At 41.2% G+C, this 15280-nt stretch overlaps 1 protein-coding gene across 14 annotated transcripts in view; it reads left to right on the top strand.

Moving 5' to 3' along the window:
* LOC145516674 (uncharacterized) overlaps positions 1–15280 on the top strand; it is a 201996-nt gene that overhangs the window by 4195 nt on the left and 182521 nt on the right. For 10 of the 14 annotated variants that reach the window (XR_014061642.1, XR_014061643.1, XR_014061641.1 and 7 more), the window contains exon 2: positions 2709–2924. The gene's annotated coding sequence lies outside the window, so the exon portion shown is untranslated. Of the gene's footprint in view, positions 1–2708; positions 2925–5314; positions 5416–15280 lie in introns of all 14 variants that reach the window. The other 4 variants (XR_014061647.1, XR_014061648.1, XM_081518074.1 and 1 more) reach the window with 2 other exon arrangements.

The following is a 15280-nucleotide window of genomic DNA, read 5'->3' as shown; positions in this document are numbered from 1 at the left end:
ACTCTTGTGACCCCATGGACTGTAGCCCACCAGGCTCCTCTGTACATAGGATTTTCCAGGCAAGAATACTGGAGTTAGTTGCCATTTCCTTCTCCAGGGGATCTTCCTGACTCAGGGACTGAACCTGGGTCTCCTGCACTGCAGGCAGATTCTTTACTGACTGAGCTATGACAGCTCTTGAATACAAGACGCCTGGCTAAACTTGAGTTTCAGATAAACAGATAATTTTTAGTATAAGTATATTCCATGTAATATACGGGTATACTCATACTAAAAAAATTATTAATGGCTTATCTGAAATTCAAATTTACCAGGGCAACCTATATTTTTATTTGCTAAATGTGGTCTGCTAAGTCACTTCAGTCGTGTCCGATTCCGTGCCACCCCGTAGATGGCAGCCCACCAGGCTCCTCCGTCCCTGGGATTCTCCAGGCAAGAACACTGAAGTGGGTTGCCATTTCCTTCTCCAGTGCGTGAAAGTGAAAAGTGAAAGTGAGGTCGCTTAGTCGTGTCCGACTCTTAGCGATCCCATGGACCCCCAACCAGGCTCCTCCATCCATGGGATTTTCCAGGCAAGAGTACTGGAGTGGGTTGCCATTGCCTTCCTATTCAGAAAGCTTTCCAAGGGCAGGTTGTAAGAGTGGGGCATGGAAAAAGCACAGCGATAAAAATGGAGACCCTGAGGGGACGGCACAAGGAATACTGCAGAACGACCACAAAGCAAAGAAGGGCCATGCAAAGCCCAAAATCACTTGCCTTGTCAAACTCACTCGAGTACCATTCTGCCACATCTTTGTAAAAATCAACATAATCTTCCTTACTTCACCAGCTTAGGTGGCAGAGTGTACATTATCCTTCAAGACGTGACTTCGACCATGCACAGCAACAGACGTCTTGCATCTCGAATCCCTCTCCTGCACATGCAGGACCGAGATACTGGGCCGGCCAAAGGGTTCTTTTGGGTTTTTAATAGCATTCTATGGAAAAACCCAAACAAACTTTATGACCAATGCAATAGACATGTAATCCATTGCTAATATATTCACTGATGTTCTAAATTTTTTAATTTAGAATTCACTATATTTAGAATTACACATTTATGAAAATTCTAAATATAGAATTTAATTAAGAATGTAATTAAATCTCAGTATAAAATTTAATTATACTCAAAGCTTTCCAAATGTCTGGCTTTGACTTATGATAATTGTAACCTGCTTTCAGAAAGTTAAAAAGAAAAAATGCCTTTGGAATTAGAGAAAGAAGGTAGATATATAAATAAATATGATAAAGGCTTCCTAAACTAAATTCCCAGTAAACCTATTATAAGGTCATGTATTCTATGTACTCTAATCCCAGCCTCCACATAAATTCACTTGTTATTTTTTTTCAAGGACAGATTTTATTTTGCTTTTCTTTTGAATGCTTCCCTTTACATTTGTAGGTACCTAGGGGGTTTTCCTCTCACTGGCTTCCAAGTTATCCAAACAGAGTATCCTTACATCTGGTAACATGAAATGTTGGTGCACCTAGGAGAACTGGATCTACATCCAGAAATCCCTCCTTAGATTCCTGAGATTCAACATATTTTACCCTACTATGTTACCAGGATTTAGACAGACAAGCTTATTTATCTATAAACATTTTTTCATTTCCTCAGTTACATCTGACCGAGCATAAAGTCAACATCCCAGAAAAAAATGGGAGACATTCCTTTGTCTCAAGCAAGTTCCACAGGATACCTGGGTATATAATGAGTTCTTAGTACATCAGCAGTCCACAACCTTTTTGGCACCAGTGACCGGTTTCATGGAAGACAATTTTTCCATGGACAGGGGGGTGAGGGAGATGGTTTTGGGATGATTCAAGTGCATTACACTTACTGTGCATTTTATTTCTATTACTATTGCATCAGCTCCACCTCAGATCATCAGACATTAGATCCTGGAGTTTGGGGAGCCCTTAGTACATCCTTCCACTCCCTTCAATCCCCTCCTTTCCTATTCCCAACGACCCCTTCCCACCGTTTATGTTCCTTGATTTCTCTTACCATCATCTCATTGTCTTATCTGACAGCTTCTTGGAATGACACTTTACAGGTGTCTTTGAGGTTGATCGGCTGCCTGAGATGCAAATGGCCTTGTGACCTTTTCATAACCTTCTCTTAAAACAGAAACGGTTATTGCCTTTTCAGAGATTATCCAAATAAGGATATCAGGAAAATGTCCTTTGCTTTCCTTCAAAACTAAAGTTTTGTGGTAGGGCAACTCAAATTATGCTTCCCTGGTAGCTTAGTCAGTAAAGAATCCGCCTGCAATGTGGGAGACCTGGATTCAAACCCTGAGTTGGGAAGATCCCCTGGAGGAGGGCATGGCAACCCACTCCAGTATTCTTGCCTGGTGAATCCCTATGGACAGAGGAGCCTGGCAGGCTGCAGTTCATTGGGTTTCAAAGAGTTGGACACAACTAAGTGACTAAGCACATCACACAGCAATGCAAATTAAGTGTTCAAAACAAGGGACATTCTTCTTTTGCAGTGGGCATACCAAACCTCCCACTAACATGGCCCCTTCCTAAGGGTATTGCTGAGTAGACAGGAGTTGTTGGTTTGCAATGGGAACACTAGGTATTATAACATTGCTGTCCAGCTTACTGATACCTTCTAAGTCAACTTCTTACAGGATCTCTTCCCATCTCTCCCTCTTCATCAGATTTAACTGAGCGGTGCTGAGCTAGAAGCTAAGCTAACCACCAGAAAGGGTGCCTCTGGTCAAGGAGCTGCCAATCATTCTAAGACCTGTTAGGCGAGCTTATCAGGTTCCCGATTTCTCCAGAAATGCCTGGCGGTTTTCAAGGATCGAGATAAGCACAGCTGTAATCTACCATGATCCAGAGCTTATTCACAGATCACAGCTGTGTAATTTCAGGTAACATGCTTCCCTTGTTTGGATTTGTTTAACATTGTTAAATATATAGTCAGACCATCTGCACAGTATTTTTTTTAAATTGGAAATTACAACCATAACTTCCTTTTTATATATCAATAAACTAAACAGCAAAATTTCAAAGGGATCCTTCTGCACCAAGCATGGAAGCAGAATGCCTGTCCCACGCCACACCACTGCCTAATTGCACACTAATTGGACAAACGTGATTAAATATTTCAAGATCTTTACTAATTGCCTCTATTTTAGCTTTAAAATTTGCTTGCCACCAACAAATTTAATGACACTGGTGTCTAGTCATCAGCAAAAAGCCCAAGAGTTGCTCTTTAAAATGTACCTAGTCAGAGTATTTACTGATTGTGCATTGTTTCCAATGTAGCTTAATTAGAAATCCAATCAGTTCGCTAAGTCTAATTATACTTGATTTGTAGATTCAGACTATGATACATAATGAAGCCAAGCAGCTAACAGTAAACGTGCCTGAAATGTAACAATAAGAGAAATTTTTTTTTTAATGTATGTCTTGTCACTTTAGAAAATCAAGTAATACACACGATCTCTCATGATGCGGATTGGGGAGGTTTGAGCTTCTCAATGTTTCCTTGAACTGGATTCGAGTTCTGTTGGTGAAAACCTGCTTTGAAAGATAACGATCAAAAAATATGTCTATGTCTCCATATTAAAGATTAAAAAGAGAATAGAGACAATTGCTTCCGTCAGTTGACTCTGTGAGGAACTTTTGGGGAATTATTTCACAGAAGTTGCCTTGATGAAACTGATATGGTTAAAATGGACACATTAACATAATTCTTAATTTTTTAAAAATTTGCCTTCCAGAAACTTGCTTTAACTATCTCAGAAAATGCCTTATCCAGTACCTAAAAACTAGTGTTGATATAAGCATATATTCAAATATGTGAGGGTATAATTTTGTATGTACACACAATTTTACTAGGAGAAAATACTTCTAAATGTATTATTGCATATCTGCAATAATTTGCAACCAATTATTGGTCTGTGAAAACAGGTTATGTGAAGTAGAGAAAAGAAGCTTAAAAAAAATTAATGTAGATTAAGATGCCAGTTACCACTGTCTCAGTCACCCAAAGCAACTTGAGGCAGTGGTAGTTGGAGGGTTTTGGATACTTAGCGCTCTACCTCCCAGAATCCACTCATTTCTGTTGGCACATAGGATGCAGACATGTCGCAGTTACAGAATGGGCGTGGTGCTGAGATCTAGCCATCTCACCTTACAGTCATCTCACCTTACAACTGTCACCTACCAAAGATGGCAGTGCTTTGGAACTATAAGGACAGCAGTGATAATGCTGGTTCAGACATGCCTCAGGAGTCATGACCATTTCGCTTTCATTTTGAACACAGTGGGAGAAATCAATATGGTGAACCAGAATGAAGGGAAATGGATAGGAAAGAAATGTGATTTCTCAGCTTTGGGGATAATATTATAAACATAATGAAGGATGATTCAAAACATCCTGAAACTCTAAATTAATTACCGCTGACTGTTCAATAATAGACTATTACTTAAGCACAGTTATTTTTCCTTTAATGTAAAGCTTATCTTTTATAACATGCATGTATGCTAAGTCACTTCAGTCATGTCCGACTCTCAGCGACCCCATGGACTATGGCTCTCCAGGCTCCTCTGTCCATGGGGATTCTCCAGGCAAGAATACTGGAGTGGGTTGCCATGCCCTCCTCCAGGGGATCTTCCCTACTCAGGGATTGAACCCATGGCTCTTATGTAACCCACATTGGGAGGTGGGTCCTTTACCACTAGTGCCACCTAGAAATCCCATATCTTTTTATAAGAGTGTAGCTTAAAAGAAACATTGACATATGCTTGGATGAAAGGCTCCACAGAACTGCAGAGTGTGAGCGGTTTTAATTTATACATTAAAAATTGATCATTTATATTTATTCTGGTATTGCTTTTAAAAAGCTGTGCAATAAAATTGCTCCATGTAAGTGTGTGTACATGAATGTTTGTGAATGTGTATGATTTTAAAGACTAACAAGTATATAACTTCTTTCTCCCTTTTTCAAAAGCATATTGTAGCATATACTGAACCTGGAGGGTTTTCCTTTGCTTGCAGTTCTTTGCCTTTGGACACAATTCCCAATCAACATGGCCTCTAGCCAAGACCCTTAGTTTTACTGTTTTGTTATAGCTCTTATCTTCCCTGTACTCTGGTGTCAGCCTTTATTGATAATTTCTCAAACTTTAAGCCTAGTGCCAATTAAGGAGTTGTTTTTCTCCAATTAGAATTCATCACACTGACCTTTGGGTTAACAGAGACAACCTTCATTGGATGTGACACCAAAGGTTCTTCTTTCCTTTCCTTTCCTAGGAAGATTACTCTTCTAATGTTGCCACTGAGATATTCAAACACAGTGAGGTGTGGAAGCTGGGAGGAGACAGAGATGCTCTTATTGCAGAAGGCTGAGGCAGGTTATTTCCCTATCTTCTTTAAATGATTGTGGCGGGAGAACGTGGAGGTGTAAACACATGACCTGAACGTGACTCCAGAATGGCTAATCGAAAGCATAAGTTGACAGCCATCTCACTTGTTTAAATAACATGGTTTCTGTTATGTATTTGACATTGACTGAGACGGAATAATGTTTTTTACATGTGGCAAAAAATAAATACAGAGCAGTACAGATCTTCACAAATGTCTAGAAAATCAGGAAGGAAAAGACTCACCCAGTGCAGTCCAGTTACTTTTTAAATGCTGGCGAATTTTTAAAGGAGAATTTTGTTCCTTTTTTTCCTCTCAGCTTAGCTTTATCTTTTCCTCTTCTTATTAATAAGGCCTGGCCCCTCGTTAACATGCAGCCAGAGCCTAATGAGCCTTGCAGACTCCTGTAATTTCTTCACTGTTGAAAATGCCTGACACTAATCTATGCCATTTATACTAATAAGAGGTGGATCAGCTGATATTTGGTGCAATGAAAATATGCTAAATATACTTTATTGAATTGCACGTAGTTAGTTCTTCCCAGTTCGCTGTGTTACAGCAACAGATACACAATCATTACCTCTGCGCTCTGTGTGGAGCCCAACCTTTGGTTTGAATAAATGAGAAAAGTAAGACATTTCATATGTTCACTTTCGTTTTTAAAAATGCTGATAATACTGACTTTCAAGCTCCTACCTTGAGAAAAATCATCTTTTCTGTGATTTTCAAAGCACAGATACAGTGCTTCCCATTGAAATGGCAATGAAATGAAGATCTGACCTAAAATATAACATTTTATAATAAGTGGACTCTGTGTGTGTGTGTGTGTTAAGTTGCTTCAGTCGTGTCCGACTCTTTGCACACCTACAGACTGTAGCCCACCAGGCTCCTCTGTCCATGGGATTTTCCAGGTAAGAATACTAGAGTGGGTTGCCATTTCCTTCTCCAAAGTGGGCTTTAAGGAAGGCTAAATTTGAATGGACTTTGCATAGAGCTTGTTAATCATGTCCATAAGCTCTTTTCCCAAAGAGCTGATGGTGATTAACAATTTTCTCATGAATATTGAAGAAATTTTTACCAATTTTAATATATGTTGAACATCGTGTTGTTCCATTAGGCAAAAGCAAACTTTTTCCATTTTTGCATTACCAGTCTAATTTTTTTTTTGATGACTCTGTTATATCTATGTTTCTTTTCTTACTTGCCAAGAGACACAGGACCGAGGAGACTGACTGCAGGTGTTAGTAAACGTTTCCAACACTTGTGTCAATACCTGTTTTTGGCTCAGGCTTCACAAACATGAGAGTGCTTTTAAAAACCTTGTTTAAAATCTACATATTTATTCAAAACAGTCAGCTATGACTACATCCTCTGAGATGTGCTGTAAATAAGGTGGAGACTTTAGGGACCTGAGCCAAACATTTATACCTGTGGACCCCCTTCCACCACCACCACCCGCTGTCCCGCCCCAGTGCATGATCACCTAAGGTCCTCCAGTGAGTGATTTCAGCGGGAGAAGCTCAGTCATTAGAGGAAAGTTGATTACAGTATTGAAGTTTCTCAGTAGCTTTGACCAGAGGTTTACAAACAGAATAGCAAAATGGTTAGGAAGGCAGAGATGAAGTGAAAATGTTTAAAAGCATTCGGAACCTCAGTTCCCCCAGCCTACCCGGTTATTTTTTTCCTAGAGGACACACATTTGACAATACATCCAAACCACTCAGTGATGCAAAGAGAGGAAAGCAATATGCAGTGCTGCCTAAACACATTTCACATGCATGTGACTCCCTCCCATCAGTTAGCAAGCACTCTTGACTGTTTCCTGACCGATATTTCCTTGGAACACATTTTGTGTTTGTTTGGAAGGTATATCTCACACTTATCTAGGAGCATATTTTTCAGATTTCAAAATGTCTGTCAATTTATCCCCTAAGAGAATTATGAGTCCATTCTACTGCTCTCCCTTCCCCTGGACAACCACTCTATCTGTGCCTTCTAGAATCTCTGGCCTCTTAACCTCTGCCAGCACAGGTGCAGTAACTCCCCTAAGATTAACAGTCTGGTTGTAGGTGTGATTGAAATTAGCTTGGCTTGCCTTCAGAATCCAGTGCCCTAGCCTACTAAATCATCCCCTATAATCTTGTGCACTTAGGCAAAGCAAACAAAATAATCTGCCAGGAAATACTAATGGGGCAGTGTCAACACTGACATCGTTTGTATTAACTGTCCCATTCTTATTACCCTGCTCCTTAAATCCAATCATACTTCACTTCCGACTCTGCAGGGTTGGATGTTAATTAGAAAGGATGCGTGTTTGTATGTACCTGGCTGTACCCACGCATGACCCTTCACACACGCATATACCCTCATGCATGCCTGCGTGTGCCCATGCAGACACAGGTCCCATGACTAATTAATTTAAATTGCAAGTGCAAGCCGTGTTTCCGGTTTGCTGTTCCAACTCAAGAAAGCATACATTCCGCGTGCATGTCTTCTGCCCTGGTGTCGACATTTTCCAACAGATGTTAGCTAATGTGGTTGTAGGAGGTTCACAGTGGAGGCTGCAAGCCCAATAAATCTTCCTCTTAAATGCAGGCACTCCACCATCGCAGCATCTTATACCTATAATACATTTTAATCACTCGGCTATTCAAACGATACTAAATTAGATTTGCACAGAAGAGCACCACAGATCTCTCCATCCATGTTTAAAGCCACCACAAACAGCATAAAACCGGCAAGCACGCTTTTACTGGAACTTGCAGGAGCCACTGAAGTCTGATACCTTTAAAATTATTAAGTGACAAAGATGACTAGCACTCCGGTTCTACTTTGCTTCCCCATTAGCCATTTAGGTGACAGCTGCTGTATTACACATAAAGATGAACCATTCCTTGCGGGATGATAGTGGCTCCGCTGTGACACTACTGGCGTAAAGCATTATCAGACCATGGTTGCACTCGGAGCCATCACAGTCTCCTAGGCACCTATCAGTATCCTCATTATCTGCATCACGGAGTGCCGGGGACGAACACTGCCAGGCCTCACAGCTTCGCAGCTCATTTGAGAAGCGGAAATTAAACGTCCCAGGAGAGAAAACAGGCACACTGTAACAGCACCGGTGCTGTACACCAATAACACGGCGACCGCTGTAGCGCGGACTTCTATCTCATTAATTTAATAGGCTCCTGGAATGAGGATGGGAAGGTGGAGAGGCAGACTTGACAAGGAGATGACTGAGCGGGGCTGGCATTGTGTGTCTTGCCAGCTCATAACAGAATGAGGACTTGCTGTGGGTACCGCAGCTCTTCAGATATTTGTTGGGGCTTTTAGAAGCCCTGAACGGCAAGAAGAAATGAAGGGAGGGAGAGAAAGAGAGAGGGAAGGAAGGAGATCACTGAACAAGGGCAAAATGAACTGATCATAAACATGATCTATGTTTACATTATGCAACATTTCTATGTGAGATGAAGGGACCTTTAAAAGGCTATAGATAAAATAAGGGTGTTCTTTCCACACAGCAAAAGAATCCCTAATTGTGTGTGTGTGTGTGTTCGAGAATCCTTTTTAGCAGAAACCCTTGCCCTGCTGAAAATTATTTTCATTGCACTCTTTCCATAAAATTTTAAATGATTTTGCTGCAAAAATACCAACTCCTTTATGATTAGAGTGGCATCAAGCAAAACAAAGCTGGGAGGCAGGGGATTATCCAGATAAGTCAGACCAAAGAAACCTCTTAAGAAAAACAAGATGCCTGAAGTTTCCAGGTAATAGAGGCAATAGTGGTTTTTTTCTGCTTAAGTAATCTTATTAACAGCCCTAATTCTTGGCTGGGTAGAACTGCCTGTTTGGAACCCTACAAGCCCCAAGAGATTCAAGACAGTCCAACTCTGAGATTATCAACACAGGTTTTTGTACACTGAATTTTAACTTTCAGTGACTGTTCTCCATTGCTGTTATTTGTTGAAAGGCCTCAGAAGAAACAATGATCAATAAATCTAGCCCCCTGCACTTTTGACTTTGCTGACACTGTCTCTTCTTTTTTTTTTTTTTAAATTTACTTTTTTACTTTACAATACTGTATTGGTTTTGCCATACATTGACATGAATCCGCCATGGGTGTACATGTGTTCCCCTTCCAGAACCCCCCTCCCACTTCCTTCCCCATCTCATCCCTATGGGTCATCCTGGTGCACCAGCCCCAAGCACCCTGTATCATGCATCAAACCTGAACTGGTGATTCATTTCACATATGATAATTTACATGCTTCAATGCCATCCTCCCATATCATCCCGCCCTCACCCTCTCCCATAGAGTCCAAAAGACTGTTCTATACATCTGTGTCTCTTTTGCTATCTCGCATACAGGGTTATCTTTACCAACTTTCTAAATTCCATATATATGCGTTAGTATACTGTATTGGTGTTTTTCTTTCTGGCTTACTTCACTCTGTATAATAGGCTCCAGTTTCATCCACCTCATTCGAACTGATTCAAATGTATTCTTTTCAATGGCTGAGTAATATTCCATTGTGTGTATGTACCACAGCTTCCTTATCCATTTGTCTGCTGATGGACATCTAGGTTGCCTCCATGTCTTGTCTATTATAAACAGTGCTGCGATGAACATTGAGGTACACATGTCTCTTTCAATTCTGGTTTCCTCAGTGTGTATGCCCAACAGTGGGATTGCTGGCTCATATGGCAGTTCTATTTCCAGTTTTTTGAGGAATCTCCACACTGTTCTCCATAGTGGCTGTACTAGTTTGCATTCCCACCAACAGTGTAAGAGGGTTCCCTTTTCTCCACACCCTCTCCTGCATTTATTGTTTGTGAACTTTTGGATAGCAGCCATTCTGACTGGCGTGAAATGGTACCTCATTGTGGTTTTGATTTGCATTTCTCTGATAATGAGTGATGTTGAGCATCTTTTCATGTGTTTGTTAGCCATCTGTATGTCTTCTTTGGAGAAATGTCTGTTTAGTTCTTTGGCCCACTTTTTCATTGGGTCGTTTATTTTTCTGGAATCAGCTGCAGGAGTTACTTGTATATTTTTGACATTAATTCTTCGTCTGTTGCTTCGTTTGCTATTATTTTCTCCCATTCTGAAGGCTGTCTTTTCACCTTGCTTATAGTTTCCTTTGTTGTGCAGAAGCTTTTAATTTTAATTAGGTCCCACTTGTTTATTTTTGCTTTTATTTCCAATATTCTGGGAGGGGGGTCATAGAGGATCCTGCTGTGGTTTATGTCGGAGAGTGTTTTGCCTGTGTTTTCCTCTAGTAGTTTTATAGTTTCTGGTCTTTTGTTTAGATCTTTAATCCATTTTGAGTTTATTTTTGACACTGTCTCTTCTTGACCTCAGTTTCTGTATTAGTTAAATGTATCTGCATGGGATGATGCAGAGATTTATGTGGTTTTGAAGAATTATCAGTGGTATATAACAGACCCTGGTAAATCTCTGATCACCGTGATCTTTGTCTTCATGCTGCAGTCTGGCAGGATTATGGGATAGTTGGAAAGATAACTTGCTGTTCCCAGGATCAGAGGAAAAGTTTTATGTCTCAGCACAATGTTTACTTGCTGTGGGTCTTTAGGCAAGTCACTTCACTTCTCTGAGCCTCAGTTTCTTTGTCAGCAAAAGCAGAGGGAAAACTTCTAGTTTTTAGGGTAGTTGTGAGAATTAAGATAATGAAAGTCATTGGTATGGTATGCTAGTGTTTAAAGTTGTTTGGATGGAATCAGACCCTATGTTACTGATTTATACTCCTCTGTGTTCTAAAATGGATTTTTGAGAGAATACTCACTGTAAAGGGGCTTTCAAAAAGGGAGGAAATAAGGAAAAGAACGGGTGAAATGATTAGAGAGGTCTTTCTCTGTCACATATCAATCACCCAAGATCCTCTTACAGCACAGCTATTTTCAAGCTACATGGGTCACAGATTCATTGGAAAGCTGAAGAAAGCTGAGGACCTCTCTGCTAAGAAGGAAGAATTTACTAGTGCTTACAGTTTCAGAGTCACAGATTTCCCCAAACCCAGCCATGGAAATCAGGTCAAGCACACTTATTTCATAGAATGGATATATTGTGAGACTTTATGTGGTACCAGAGAAGAAATCGCTTATTCTTTCAGACACACACACACACACACACACTCACACACGATAACCCAAGCTCTCTTATTAAGGATACAGGTGATTGAGAAAGCAGAGTTCTAAGCGTCACAAGGCATCAGCATTCTCCTTTCTCTTTCCTATTTTGTTCAATACTGTTTCCCTCTTCTACGTTTAGGATGAGGATATGCTTGGATGCCGGCCTCCAGAAGGCTTGGGGCCAGCCCTGCTCCTGGACCACTGGAATGCTGGGAGCAGAGGCCAGAGCTGAGCTGGCTTAGCTCAGCTAAGTCAGTCTGAACTTTATACCTAGTGAGCAGTAGCAGAAGCAGCAGAGGTGTTCACCTCTGATCAGAGTGTCCCTGCCCTTATTGAGGAGCCGGGGTCTTGGCCAGGTGGGGACTGGCTCCCATCACTGTGCTCTGCCTTGTTCTTCTCAGTGTCTGTGTGGGTCAGGCGCCTAGGACCCCGGTTCTTTCAGGAGAGTTTCCTGTCAGGTCCTTTTTCCATAGCAGCCTAGATTCATGACCCTAGTTCAGGCTGGAGGACTGAGGCTGGGACTTCTGCCCACCTCCAGTTGCCAGCCTCCTCTGCCCATCCCACCTGCCTCTCCTGGATTCACCCCTCCCTCTCCTGCTGTTGCTACCTGCCCAGGTTTGCTTGTACCGCCTGGTGGCCTGAGGGCAGCATGGAGTCTCTCGGTATTGGCAGTTCTTGGTCTGACAGGCTCTGCACATAATAAATACATAATAATAATCTCTTGAATAAATACCGTGACAATAAAGAAAAAGGATGGGGAATGGGAAGAAAAAAGGAATAAAATGTGGACAGAGGTCTTCAGGAGATGGAGTGAGGGGAAGTGTGTCATCATAGTTATTATCTGCTATGAATGAGAATTTTAATTGAAAATTCTCCCCTGCATCTTAAAATGTCATGCTACTTTTTCATACTCCACCTCAAAGACAGGTTTCTCGCATATGTTGTGTGCTCAGTTGCTCAAGCATGTCTGATTCTTTGTTACCCTGTGGACTGTAACCTGCCAGTCTCCTCTGTTCATGGAATTTTTGAGGCAAGAATACTGGAGTGAGTTACCATTTCCTATTCCAGGTTATCTTCCCAACCCAAGTATCGAGCACGTATTTCTTGCATCTCCTGCTTTGGCAGGTGGATTCTTTACCGCTGTGCCACCTGGGAAGCCCACATATGGATGGGAATAAAAGAAAACAAGAAGTGATACCTTGCAAGAGACAAACCTACGGAAGGTCACTGTGGCATGCTTCCACCCCCTTTAACGTCCCATTCTGTGCCCCTGCAGAAGAGAGTCTGTCCATAGTGCTGAGGTTGAGAAAAGCCTCTTTTGGATGAACTACACTGTCTAACTTTTAATGTTTCCAGTACCTTCCTACCCCTCCTCTCTTCACTCTGGCCTCTCTTATCATTAACTATATTGCTTTTCTACTCTCTGATCCAGGCTTCAGCCATGCTACATACCTACATAGTTAGTATAAAATTGTTTCTTTTTTTGGCTATATCACAGTGATTCTTTGAGGTAAAGAAACTTAAAAAATAAACGCTCTCTCGGAAGGAAAGCATAGTAATCCATTCTCAGGCATTCACAATGAAGGTTAGTTTTAAAGTTGAGAAGTCAAGAGATACCTGGCTGATAATTTGTGATAAATGGCCGGAGGTCTGGGAAGTCCATGAACAAGGCTAGGTAACATCCCATAGGGCATGGTCCTCAACAGCTGGGAGGTGACATGAAGGATCTTCAAGCTAAGGGAAGAGAGAAAAGCCAAACCAAGGGGGATTAAGAAGAGTCCTTCTTAAAGGAAAGAAGGAGAAAACTGAGATCACGCTGAACTTTTCACAATATTGTCCATGTATTATGGGCCCAAGCCTCTACGTTTTCTTGCTTCAGAAACAACTTTCCATCCTCCAGATTGTTGTTATTGTTCAGCTGCTAAGTCGTGTCTGACTTTTTGCAACCCCATGGACTACAGCATGCCAGGCTTCCCTGTCCTTCTCTATCTCCCAGAGTTTGCTCAAACTCATGTCCATTGAGTCGCTTGTGCTTTCCAACCATCTCATCCTCTGTCACCCCCTTCTTCTCCTCCAATGTAATCCTCCCCCAACCTGAAGCACATTCCTCTTTTCTCTTTCCCAGTCTCACCTCCTCCAGGAAGTCGTCTTTGACTTATTCTACCTTTCACCTCATCCTTGACATTTAATTACTCAGTTGGTTTTGTATCATTTCCACTTGTTCAAGAGGTTTTCTTTTCAGCATATTTTTAAAATGAAATTTTTGTGTGTATTCAGTCTGTCTTACTAAAACAGTTCTTTCAAGGACTGAATTTATTTGTTTTGACCTTTCTTCTGTCCCAGGACCCCATTGCGTTGAGTTGTCACGTCATCTTAGACTCCTCTGGTCTGTGAATTTCTGAGACTTGCCTTGTTTTCTATGACTTGGGCTGTTTTGAAGAGTACTGGTCAGGTATTTTGTAGAATGACCCTCAGTTTGAGTTTGTTGGATATTTCTCTCATGGTTAGACTAGGGATGTGAGCTTTTGGATAGAAAAACCAGAGGCTAATGTGCCCATTTCTTCACATGGTATTAGGGGTACATGATGTCAACATGGCTTATCATTGCTGATGCTGACCTTGATCACTTAAATGTTGTGTCTGCCACGTTTCTTCACCATAAAGTTCTCCTTTTCACTCCTCGTGTTCAATTCTTTGGCTATAAGTCACTAAGTCCATGCCACATTTCAGAGGAAGGAGAATTAAGCTCCCTTTTCTGGAGGGAAAGTATTGCATGGTATTTGAAATTCTTCTGTGAGGAAGATTTGTCTCTTTTTCCCTATTTATTTATCTACTCCATCATTTGTTATTATCATTATACACTCATGGATAGTCATTTTATTTTTTGGATTGTAATCCAATACTGTATTACTTATTTTGTGCTATTTATATTTTCAGCATGCACAATTTTTTGAGAAATCAAGATTTAGGATTTTCTTATTATTTAGTTTCTCTTAAATTTTCACTTTTCCCGCTTCAGTGGTTGCCCCATGCTTCTCAGATTCTGAAATTTGCCACACAAATGCGTGTCGCTTCCAGGGACACCACACTGCAGAGCCCCCGCGGGTACTGAACACTGTACGAATGATGCATGGCTCCCCGGGAGGTATGCGACATGAAAAGACAGGCCAGTTCTGCTTTTCATGATTTTTATAAAGTTTAACCAAATCCTCTCCTCATTTTTTTGAAATGCTTCAGATGAAGAAAAATCTGAATTTCCTTTTGCTCTATTACAATAGCATAAGACATAAGGTATATTTGTGCATACTCAGTTGCTTCAGTCCTTTCCAACTCTTTGTGAACCCAGAGACTGTAGCTTGCCAGGCTCCTCTGTCCATGGAATTCTCCAGGCAAGAATACTGGAGTGGGTTGCTGTGCCCTCCTCCAGGGGATATTCCTGACCCAGGGATCAAACCCGGGTCTCCTGCACTGCAGGCAGATACTTTACTGCTGAGCCACCAGGGAAGCCCAAGGTATATTTATTTAGATGTAAATTCTAAAACCTGAACATTCAGGTTTTAGCCTCTCTTCACTACATAGATCAATAGTAGACTTGCTACTAAAGCATCTTCCAAGGATGTCTTCTTCCAGAGCATTGTATAAACAAAATTGCAGCTTGCTGATTTTTATCCATCAGTAATTGAAACAGCAGCAGCAGTTGGTGAC

Source organism: Giraffa tippelskirchi, chromosome 8 (genome assembly GCF_054371585.1).
Source record: "Giraffa tippelskirchi isolate mGirTip1 chromosome 8, T2T-mGirTip1v1.2.pri, whole genome shotgun sequence".
Lineage (NCBI taxonomy): Eukaryota > Metazoa > Chordata > Mammalia > Artiodactyla > Giraffidae > Giraffa > Giraffa tippelskirchi.
The sequence above is the reverse complement of the archived record's forward strand: the minus strand, read 5'-3'. Positions and strand labels throughout refer to the sequence as shown.